Genomic DNA, 12,029 nt, shown 5'->3' with positions numbered 1-12,029 from the left:
GGAGAAAACTGCAGAGGTGGCAGAACAATAGACCTATCTAGGTCAAAAGACTCCAACCTAGATGGTCTAGTTGACAGTGGCAGAACAGGACTGAGCCAGCCTGCTCCAGGCTGGGGGAGGCTACAATAAAGCACTGTATATATAGTTGTATATGGCCCATAATTCTGATATAAACAGTAATTTCTTGTGTTTGCCTTGAAATCTATGCATATAGGTATTAGAATCAAGCAATAATATAGTATCAATCTTTTCTCCCTCTGTGTGACTTTCTGACTGAACAGCCATGTATAATGATAAATTAACAACTGTGTCTGCACTCCACAACACAACTTGCCTGACTACACTTCAATTATAGTCTTTGGGTTTCTTTACTGAACTGTGAACTCAAATCTGAGATCATAGTGTCTATGTCAACTGTATGGCTATATTATGCTATATTTTAATTTTTTTCTTAAGAGATAAGCATGGTGACAAATGCCTTTATTCCTAGAAGTAGAGCCAAGAGGATCTCTGTGAATTTGAGGTAGCCTGGTATACAAAGCAAGTTCCATGACAGCCAGAGTTGTTACATAGAGAAAACCCAATGTGCTATTTAGATGCTATTCTATTTATTATAAGAATCTATGTTAAGACTCAATATATCAATGTAAGAGACATTTCTTCACATACCCTTAATTAATTTCTTAATCTTTCTGGGATTTACCTCTTACATAAACTCAGGACCAGGGGCAGTGATACCAAAGCTGGAGACAAATTCTAACAATAGGATAATACCTATAATGCACAGGTGAACTTTCCTGTCACATGGTATAATAAATTCGTCATCGTTATTTGTTGTATATCATAGTTTTATGATAGCAGAACATCTATACACACCTATAATGCCCTCATAGAGAAGAGAAGAAGCTGAACTTCTCAGCAGTGCACAATGGCCAGGCATGTGTCCTCCCACTGGGGTAGCTGCTGAGTCTATGTTCTGTTTCCTTTATGTTCCCGATGTCAGATGGATTCTGAGAACGTGAGGCCTTGGCTTCATGTGGAAGATACAGTGATGCTTCATGGAAACTAAAACCATGTCCTCTCCAAAAAAAATTTGAATAATTTTTATCACAAATTTTACCAGAGAAATCTGTGACAAAATGGGGCAAACACAGAGGTTCTCTGTCATTTTGGATGGTTGCTAATCTCATTTTACTTATGAATCTTGGAGGGTAAAAATATATAGTTCAAAATTCTGAAAAAAGTTAACTGTAATAAAATATAGGGGTGGGTAATTTTTAGAATTTTAAAAGATGATTTTGAGATCAGATGTTCAAGTGTGATCATCACAGTACAATACTATATAAGAGGATGATTTCCAGTTTTCACATTGTGATGGCCAGTATGTGATATATACTGTTCACTTGAGTAACTCTGGTTGCCTTTGACACATTCATGCTGTTGATATTTGTGGGGATGCTTATAGAAAGGCACATCTAAGGAGGGAAGATGACCTCTGAATGTGGGCACCATCCTACTGATAATTCCCATGGGCTGATTAACTAAACAAGAGACAGACAAACCCATCTGAGTAGTAACATTCATATGCTTCTATTGGCTCAGTGCAGATGCAATGGTAAGAGCTTGATTCTCAGGTTTATTATATTGGGAGGAATTTGAAATAATGCCTATTTGGAGGAAACTGGATAATTATGGATCAACAGTGGCAGGTTCTTTGAAACCATATCTTTTCCTCTTGATCTTTGATTCTACACAATATGAGGAATATTTTTTGTTTCTCACTTGAGCTGTCATACAATCTATTCCTTACAGGACAAAGGGCAATTGGTCAATTAATAGTGAATCAGAATCTGAGATAATTAGATTCAAAATAACTATTTCATACCTATGCTGTATAAATGTTGGTTTATTATAGTATTTGAAAGTCAGCTCCCATAGAAAAGTGTACTCTATAATTTCTCTAAACAAATTATAACTAGCATCAAGAGACCAGGGGTATGTTGAACCACGTAAATTAGGTGTCATAATGACCATATCTGACAAAAACAATCCAAATTATATTGCATTTGTTTTGTTGGGGAAACCATCTTGAAAACAAGTTGAATTTCACACATTCTACAATGATATATCAGAATCCAATCTTGATTGCTGAACACATTACCCAGGATTTTTTTTTTTTTTTTTTTTTTTACTCATTTCACAACATTTGTTTTCACTGGATTGCTCTAAGGACATTCTATATCAAAAATGTCAAAAGACTGAATCATTGATCTCAAATAACCATTTATATTTTACTTACTTAAAATGCACCAATGATTTCTCCCATCCAGAAGAACACCAGTTAAAGGTGTAATTAACTTACAAAAAATCAACAGCAACAAAATAACCCAGACTCTCAGGATAATCCTGTATTCCTGTCTCATTGTAAAGGCTTATCAAAGCTAAGCATAAAGTTCATGTCTTACTACCTTTTTGGCAATATTATTTGCCAGTTCTTTATTGCAGGAGCTAGGAAACCATAACATATATGGCGCTATCCCAACAGATAGATCATAAGATGGTATTTGGTTAAAAGAAGAATTTCTTGCAATTTTATGTAATATTTGAAAAAGTTGTCACAGAAGAGTAGCATTTGGAGGTGGTAGCCTTTATAAAAGACTTAACATAGAGATGATGGTTATTTTAAAATAAATTTATTCAATTTGTAGATTTGAAGACAGGGAATGGAGTAATTGTATCTTACCTATGGTGCTCTGAAAATAAAATGAAAGGAAGAATGGGCACTAGATATATTGCTTTAAATGTTTCTGCAATTCAGAAAAAAGTCAAAGTTAATTGAAATATTAAGCTGGACTATGAACATGGGCCACTGTAACTGCCCAAGTCACACTTCTCTTTTAAAAGTGTCTTTCATGTTTGTGAACAATTGAAGCCTTTGGCTGTCAGTTAGTATTTTAGTAAATATTTCTGTGATATATAATCTCTAATGTGTGTAAGCAAATATTACTTCTGTTGTGGATGACCCTGGTGCTGTTTGTATTTTGATGCTAATTCTTCTCTCCTGGGAGTGGTTGTGGACAAGGAGTGAGTAACATAATCCGGTGACTTCTTATGTACCAATCCCCTAATGAATAAAGGAGCCAATCACTGGGCGAGTAGGATTTACTTCCTGGTTGGAGAAGCGAAAAGGGAAGGAGGCAAGAGAGAGGGTCTTTTGGACATGGATAGCATGAGAAAAAGATGTAGCTACGAGTGTCTCCCGGCTTGTGGAGAATCCGCCAGTATTCAGCATTGGAGAAATTAGATTTAATATGGTTCACAAGATTAGGATTCTAGTTATTGCTCCCAGAGATTAAGTTACCATTGTTCCTGAACTAAGTTTGTGTGGTGTTTTTCTTCTTGCTGCGACTTGACTGGGTTCCAGAGGGAAAGGTACAGTGGCAAAGTGTGGGTTTGCCTGATGTGCACCACAAAAGTCATGGGGGTACTGATGCTTGGGGCAGGCATTGTAACTACCCATCAGTGGGAATTTAGAGAGCTGGGTCTAGATTTTGGAGTTCTGAGTCAGAGTCTCCATGAGATAATAACAAGTCAGCCATTGCCTACCAGTGCATGGCTGGCCAAGCTGCTAGGTCAGAAAGTTCTGCCACTAGTATGGGAACTTGCTGGTTCCATTTTAATATTTCCTGAAACATCTATTTTGTTGATGTTGTTCACAAAATTTGCCAGCCAATACCTCTGTACTACTGCTACTTCTCTTTGTCATTGACCTTATCCAGTACAGCAAGCCACTCATTGTACAGTTTCAGTTTCATCAGTCTTCCTCTGATATTTTGAATGCATTTCTTATAAAAAGAGGAAAAATATTTGGGGAAAAATAATCATGGAAATTACTCAAAACACATTGACCTATAAAATTGAGTTTAGTTCCAACTTTCTTCACAGCTCCCAAACTTTCCCCTAGAAAAGTTAGAACACTGACTGATAGGTAGTTCAGAAAAGTTAGAACACTGACTGATAGGTAGTTTCCATTCAAATTATAAAACTAAGAACAGATTTTCAGATGTGCTTGGACAGCTGAGCAAACTACCACATCTAAGAGATCAATACCAATACCTCAGATCAAACACTATTTTTAAATGCTAGAAACATACAACTATGGCAACTACAACAAAGACAACCATAGGAAATTATTACCAGATTTTCACAAGCAGAAAACCCTGCCTGGCACTGGAAGCATGGGTCCACATGCAGTCATGGCTCTTAGAGAACATTCTGTCCCTATTTCACTAAACAAGCATGATTCCTAACTCTATTATAAATAATTAACCTAATATTCACAGATAATGTAGCCCTTACCCATCCTTCAAAGAAGGTTCTTTTTGCAAGGGATTGAGACCATTACAAAACAAAACAAAACAAAACAAAACAAAACAAAACAAAACAAAACAAACAATGAACAACAAGCTATTCAAGATACAGAGAACAGAAAGGATGATGCAAGGACTTTCACTACCTTTAGAATCCATTCCACTTCATGCATTGATTGTTTATATCCACCTTTTCTCCAGAATAGAACTTTTCCCTTAATGTTTGGAACAATATTGCATTCACAGGTATGATGAATATGCCCTCAGTTGAAGGTCCTTTCTCTTTTAAGAAGGACAGGATGTCCTGAGAATCAGCAAGGGAAATACCAGTCACTTGTCATTCAGCACAGAGCACTATTTGCTCTTTGAGAACCAGACCATTGGTGTGCACAGGAGTAGTACAAGGGCTGGCATGGACAAGAAGGACCTCAAAGTGGTATTGTGCCTTAATCCTTTGTTGTTCTCATCCCACCCTCTTGTTAACCCTGAAAGTTCAGGCAACATTTATTTTTATCAGATAGATTAAATCCAACTTTTCAAATAAATGGTTCCCAACGAATGATCCTCTCTTATCTTCCTATTGCAAAGCCAATGATTTGAGACAAAATTGTTACTCTACATTGTAATAGAACTGGAGAGGTCATTTATTTAAGAAGCAGGATTTTATCCTTAGGAGAGCAAGAGAAGAACCATGTGAGATCTACCAGAATTGCTGAGGGCAGGTTGCCATCATGACAAATGGAACTCAGCTCTTTTCCAAATATGGTTATTTTTTTATTAACTCTTGGGATGCTGCACACTTGGTCCCAGTAGGGCACAGAGCCCCTGTGAAACCATGATTTTATGGAAGTTTTTTTTGTTTCTTATCAGGTCTTTCCTTTGCATCTGAGGAGGAGATAAGATCATTACATGGAATAGTGTAATTTATACAGCTTTTTTAAAAAACTGAATTTCAACTGCCCAATTTCCCTGTTGTAATAGGTTAGGTATCCTGTAGTGTCTATATGTTCTTCTTCCTGTACTCTACACTGTTATTTATCTTAGAGAGATCTTTACATCATGATCTAGTGTTCCCCAGTGCGAATTCTCTAAAGATGATGCTAAGTCGTATTGCAGCATAAGATACTGGATAGTTAATTGAACAAGTTCCTTGAAGTATGTATAGGCATTTGCTTCAGTAATCATATCCGATTTCATAGCCACCCACACTTTGATTCATAACAAGAAACTTTCTATTGACTTCAAATGTCATGGTGAAGGTCTTTGTATCCTTAGTTTTCTTGTTCAACTTTTTGAAGAACCACTGTCATTTTTTTTTTCAGCAGTAGCATGTCCCCTTCATGAGAAAGTATACATGACTATTTTTGTCATACACTGGACCCTGGCTCCTGTAGTATAAGCTCAAAGCTGAAATAACTCAATAATAAGTGGATATTAGCCCAGAAATTTAGAATATCCAAGATACAATTTGCAAAACACATGAAACGCAAGAAGAAGGAAGACCAAAGTGTGGATACTTTGCTCCTTCTTAGAATGGGGAACAAAATGCCCATGGAAGGAGTTAAAGAGACAATGTTCAGAGATGAGATAGAAGGAAAGACCATCCAGAGACTGCCTCACCCAGGAATCCATCCTATATACAGCCACTAAACACAGACACTATTGCATATGCCAGCAAGATTTTGCTGACAGGACCCTGATATAGCTATCTCTTTTGAGGCTATGCCAATGCCTGGCAGATAAAGAGATGGATGCTCACAGTCAACAATTGGATGTAACACAGGGCCCCTAATGAAGGATCTAGAAAAAGTATCCAAGGAGCTAAAGGGGTCTGCAACCCTATAAAAGGAACAATAATATGAACTAACCAGTATGCCCCAGAACTTTGTCTCTAGTTGCACATGCAGCAGAGGATGGCCTAGTTGGCCATCAATGGGAGGAGAGTCCCTTGGTCTTGGGAAGATCATATGCCCCAGTATAGGGGAATGCCAGGGCCAGGAAGCAAGAGTGGGTGGGTTGGGGAGTAGGGCAGGGGGAGGGAATAGGGGGCTTTGGGGATAGCATTTGAAATGTAAATGAAGAAAATATCTAATAAAAAAAGAAAAATAATGGTCTAGTTTCCTTTGAATACTTAAAACTGCCTCCACAGATTGTTTATGTATATATATATATATATATATATATATATATATATATATATATATATGTATATATATATATACATAAATATGTATATACATATATATGTATATATATATATATATATATACATACACACACACACACACACACATATATATATATATATATATATATATACATTATACATGTTTGAATAACAATATTCTGTTCTTCAAAAGACATTGTTACTGTCAGTTGTCTAAAGGTCAACTTTATATGTTAGAACTTCACATTTTCAATAGCTTTAAAAGATCAACTTGCAAGCACACTCTGTGATCTCAGATTTTTAATTTTTATCCAAACATTTCTGATAATTCTATTACTATAGTTTTTGGCAATAATCTATTGAGAAATTAATTAATTAATTAATTAAAAGGCTGCATACAGAATAGCCTAAGATTAATTCAGGAAATCTTCAGAAATCTGAATATGATCTCTCATTCAGTGGGGGAATTGCAGGTCATAGGTAGGTGTGAACTGCATATTTTACATACATTCAGAGAAATGGCTACATTTCTGATTTACACTACAAAACAATATCTACATATTTTGGAATAAATGGAAAAATAAATATAAATTTTGACTTGTTTCTGTGTGTAAGACTTTTGCTCACATATTTACCTATTTACCACATTGTACCAAGTGTCTGTGCAGGTCAGATGAGGGAATTAGATCCCTTGAAACTGGAGTTATAGATAGATGTGAACTACCATGTGAGTGTTGGAAATCACTGAGATATCTCTCTAGCTAGTAGGGTTTTCTGTAATGATCACCAAGTGATTTTTTAAAAACTTATTTTCATCAGAAAAAAAATATCTAGAGTTTTGTTTTGCTTGCCTTTTTAGAAAAATTCTATTCTTCAAACAGAAAAGTCCACAAAAAATTCATTTATTTTTTTCTCAGACCTCAGACTGTTGCTAGTGCGACCAGAAGGTTATATTAAATTGTTATTAATTCTGAGTTAAATGAAGGAAATTATGTGTAAGTCATCCTGATTTAGTGTTTATTTAAGTTTAAGACTAAATAATGAAAACATTGAGACTTCTGGGTTAGACCACTGAACTCAACTAGCCCTTCCTTAGATTTCCCTGTTACTTACCTTGCAGTGCTCTTGGAGCTTTTGCATTGCCAGGACAGAACCTCAGTTGGTAATCTTCACTGTTCTGGGAGCCAAAACGAACCAACCATCACAAATAATCTGACAACAGAGTCTTGAAGAGTCTAGCAATTCCTTTACTTACAGTTTCCTGCTCACTAGCACAGAAATTATTAGGACCAGTATTACACAGGTTTGAGTAATCAGGACTGATTTCAGGAGAAAACATGTGGATACTTTGCTTTTTTCTCTGAGAAAACCTTGATCTAATTATCCATAATAGATTTAGAAACTGTGTTCAGCCATTAACACTAACCATGACAAATATTACAAAACTTCTTACCTCTGTCCAGTCTGCATGTGGAATACTGAATTTTGACATAAGAGGAGCACACAATCTAGTACCCACAGAGATTCATACTCACAGTGACTAATATGACTCACAGTAAACATCTGAATTATATAACCAGCAACAGTGAATGAAACAGTCAAAAAACAGAGAGGCTTTGAGGGTGCCTAGCAGGGAAAACAACTTGTGGCTTTCACTCAGCGATGTCCAGTGTGTGGAGATGAGGGACATGTGTCTATCCTGGAAAATAGGCCAGATGCTGGAAAGAAGTTCTACAATATAATTACTGCATAGAGTGTTATGGATCCATTTGAAACAACTATCTAAATAGAATATTCTGTTGAAATATTTAGCACCCTCCAGAACTGGCTAGAATGAAAATATGCTCTACCAGGAATTAGTAATTTTACTTTCTTGTTGACTCATAGTTAAAACCAATGACATTGTCCCATATAGTTTTTAAGTACTAATCTAGCAGACAAAAAACTCTCAAACAGACACTCACACCACCAAACACCCATCCACAACCTAACATAAAAGAAAGGAAAGAATGAGACAAAGACACACACACACACACACACACACACACACACAGAGAGAGAGAGAGAGAGAGACAGAGACAGAGACAGAGACAGAGAGACAGAGAGACAGACTGACATGCAGATTCTTATACAAACTCACAGAAAGTGATAGAGTGGGACATACAGACACACACAGAAACATACACATATTCACACAGATACATACACACACAGAGTTACACAGAGATACACATGCACATTTAAAAATAGAAAGACAAAGATACACACAGATATGTATGCAGAATGAACATAGACAGAAATACGCAGACACATTTATTAAAGATTTATTAAAAGTTAAAAAGAGCACACCAGAAATGTAAACTTACACCTCCACACATAGAGAAATGAAAATAAGAAGGACTTGGAGAGGAGATAAAATTATATACCAAAAAGGAGGTACAATATAATTTTCAAGAAAAGAAAGAAAGAAAAAATATTCTAAGATTAGTATCCTTTAATCAGTGTGAACATATGACCAATTAATCACAATTTATTACACAGGATCTTTATTGTCTAGTGAATTAAACATATAGCTCATCTGATTGTGCTATGAGTATCTCGTCACATAAAACTAGACAAGATTCACCAAAAATGTCCCTCTAATGACTATTACTGTATCTTAGATGCCTTCAGTTGCCAAAGGAGGTGTTTGTAAAATATCATTTGTAAATTTATCATGATCAAATTTCTTCTGTATTTATGTATTTCCACACATGTGACTCTCAAAAACAACACTCAATTTTAAATCAAAGTACATTGAAAGTAACACATATTTTCCTATCATTAGTAATAACTTCCTGATAATATCATTCACCATATTGTTGTTTATTGCTGTCACACATCGAGGCTACAGAATGTAGAGAGGAAAACTCCTTATTACACATTTAGTTTTGTGGTCTAAGCATTATTTATAATGTATAACCTGTAACAACTCCTCTATTGTGTAACTTATTATCTTCCCATAAGATAAGTCTGGAAGACTCTCAGTCTAACATTTATCTTAATATTCAGTACTTGGGTACTGAGACATCAAACACAACTGAAACAGGTTGGGTATGATAAAGGGATACTAAGAAGCCATGAGTGTTAGAGCTTAGCCTCCTGATTTTTCTGTCATTATGGCAGCAGGAAATCAGGGAGAGTGGTTAAAAAGAGAGCAGAGACTTTTTTGCTTCCTCCCCAACTGGACTTTCATCATTTTACAGCCTTACTTCCATGTACTGTATGTTCACATGTACTGGATATTCACAGTTCTAGGAAAATGAGGATGAGAAGTAGCTACAATTTTTTTTTATAAAAATAAAATAAATAAGCACACTCATAGAAGGGTTTGTAAATATTTAGATGATAAACAGATACAGAGTGTGCAATCTATAGAGCTAGGAATCCAAAATAAATATTTTAGAAAGGAGACACCATTTCTTAACTCTCCCAGTAAAAAAAAAATAAATAAATAAAACCAAGGTGCTTGCATGATTAGCCTTCTACTGCTTCTCATATGTAGAATTTGTTACAAATACCTAGGGGGACAGCAAGAAGAACATGGCATGAAATCAAATGTTTGGAATCTGAGAGAATACTACTGGTATATTGGAATTACAATACATTATCAAAGTGTATGACAGTGAGTAGATAAATATATCTTTATGAAGATGGTTTCTATAGTATCTGATATCTGCAATAAGCATTGTAAGTGTCTAGGAAACAATCTCTTAAATAAAAAAAAAACACAACACAAATGCCCTCTCGCTATACATAAAAACAACCATGAACCAAGAACAAAGGAAACTACTTCATAAGCCATCACTTTCACAGAGTTTTTATTCATTGTCTTTTACCTGTTAGGCATAACCTATTACCTTGAAATTGTGTGTGTGTGTGTGTGTGTGTGTGTGTGTGTGTGTGTGTGTGTGTTGCTGAAGATTCACCCAAGACATAACAGGTTAGTTGAATTTTATGAACAAGGAAACCCTACACTAACTGATTTTACATTTTGTAATCCACAGGCTAACAAATATTCAAAATCCTCTTAGAATATGAAAGAGCAGCTCTGACTTTGTGGTTGTAATGTAACTAGGAAGGAACCAATGTGAGCTTTTGTTCAGAATGTGGAGTTAATCATCTCTGGATGGAAATAGACATCAGAGCTCAGAAATCATACATGCTAGGAGGAAATCAACAATGCCTGTAAGGTTCCTTCTTACACCAACATGGCACTTTGAAACATATACATGCGTTCATATACCACATACTCACAGGAACACACACATATACACATGTACACAGTCTCACACATACACACATACATACAGAAGGAGCAAAATACATTTAAAGAAAAGGCAAGCTTCTGATATTTTGTTAAATATCTGAAAATTTCTGCATAATTCTAAGAAAAACAAAGCATTACAGAAACCCATACTTAAGATAGAGAATAATTCACATAAGATTTTCATTCACATTATGGTAAAATGTTTGGTTTTCAGAATATTTGGAACACACTAATGTCTAATTAATGATTGCAAAGATGTGTACATTTCTTCCTGATGGTGATTTTATATATAAAATAGACAGACTTCAAGATAAAGAAAAAAAATGGGAATGGGCGGGTAGGGAAGTGAGGAGGAGGGTATGGGGGACTTTTGTGATCGCATTGGAAATGTAATTGAGGAAAATACGTAATAAAAATATTAAAAATTTAAAAAATAACAAAATAAAGGTATTACTTAAGAGAAAAAAGAGTCTTTTTAAACTAAAATTTCTAAAAATAATGTTCCAAAAGCACGAAAATAAAAATATAACTGGGAGTTTTATTATATAAGTTAAAATATTTCTTGACTCATGATGAACTAGAGACATGTAAGTAATACTTAGGAGAGAAGATCAACTTTACATAGCATACATGTCCCTTCTATGAGAAATAAAATGTTTTAATAATTATTAAGAGATATATTGAAATATGTTTAATGCATAAACATGAAATAGAAATGTAAAAACCTATAAATACTGAAGTTATATGTTAATAAATGAAATATGAAACAATGAGGTATTACTATTGCTAACAAGGTATGAATTTCAATACATTACTTAAAGCCATTTAGGCATGTAGTAAAATGCTGTTCTTTGTCATGGCAGTAAATTAATGGACAGTAAATTAATTGTTATCTACACAATATTAAGTCAAAACATCAATATTTTATATATTTGCATTTGACATCAAAAGATAGATAGAACATGAACTTAGGGAGAGGTTTGGGGTTATCTTGAAATTCATGCAGGTGATTTGGCAGTGGATTTCTAAAATTATATGAAATTATAAAATAAAGATGATTCTAAAATTATCTGGAGTTTTAAAATGCAAACAGTTTTGAGGGTACTAAGTTGAATCCGAAAAATAAGAGAAAAAAAAAAAAAAGAAACTAAAGAGGAAAAATATCGTAAAATAAAAATAGCTA

General features: G+C 34.8%; 1 pseudogene; it reads right to left on the bottom strand.

Moving 5' to 3' along the window:
• Positions 1 to 2,441: 2,441 nt before the first annotated feature.
• LOC147005647 (rho GTPase-activating protein 20-like) lies at positions 2,442 to 7,876 on the bottom strand (annotated as a pseudogene).
• Between the last annotated feature and the right edge of the window lie 4,153 nt (positions 7,877 to 12,029).

Source organism: Mus caroli, unplaced genomic scaffold (assembly GCF_978045245.1).
Source record: "Mus caroli unplaced genomic scaffold, Mus_caroli_1 scaffold_3, whole genome shotgun sequence".
Lineage (NCBI taxonomy): Eukaryota > Metazoa > Chordata > Mammalia > Rodentia > Muridae > Mus > Mus caroli.
Note: the sequence above shows the minus strand (reverse complement) of the source record. Positions and strands in the feature narration are given on the sequence as shown.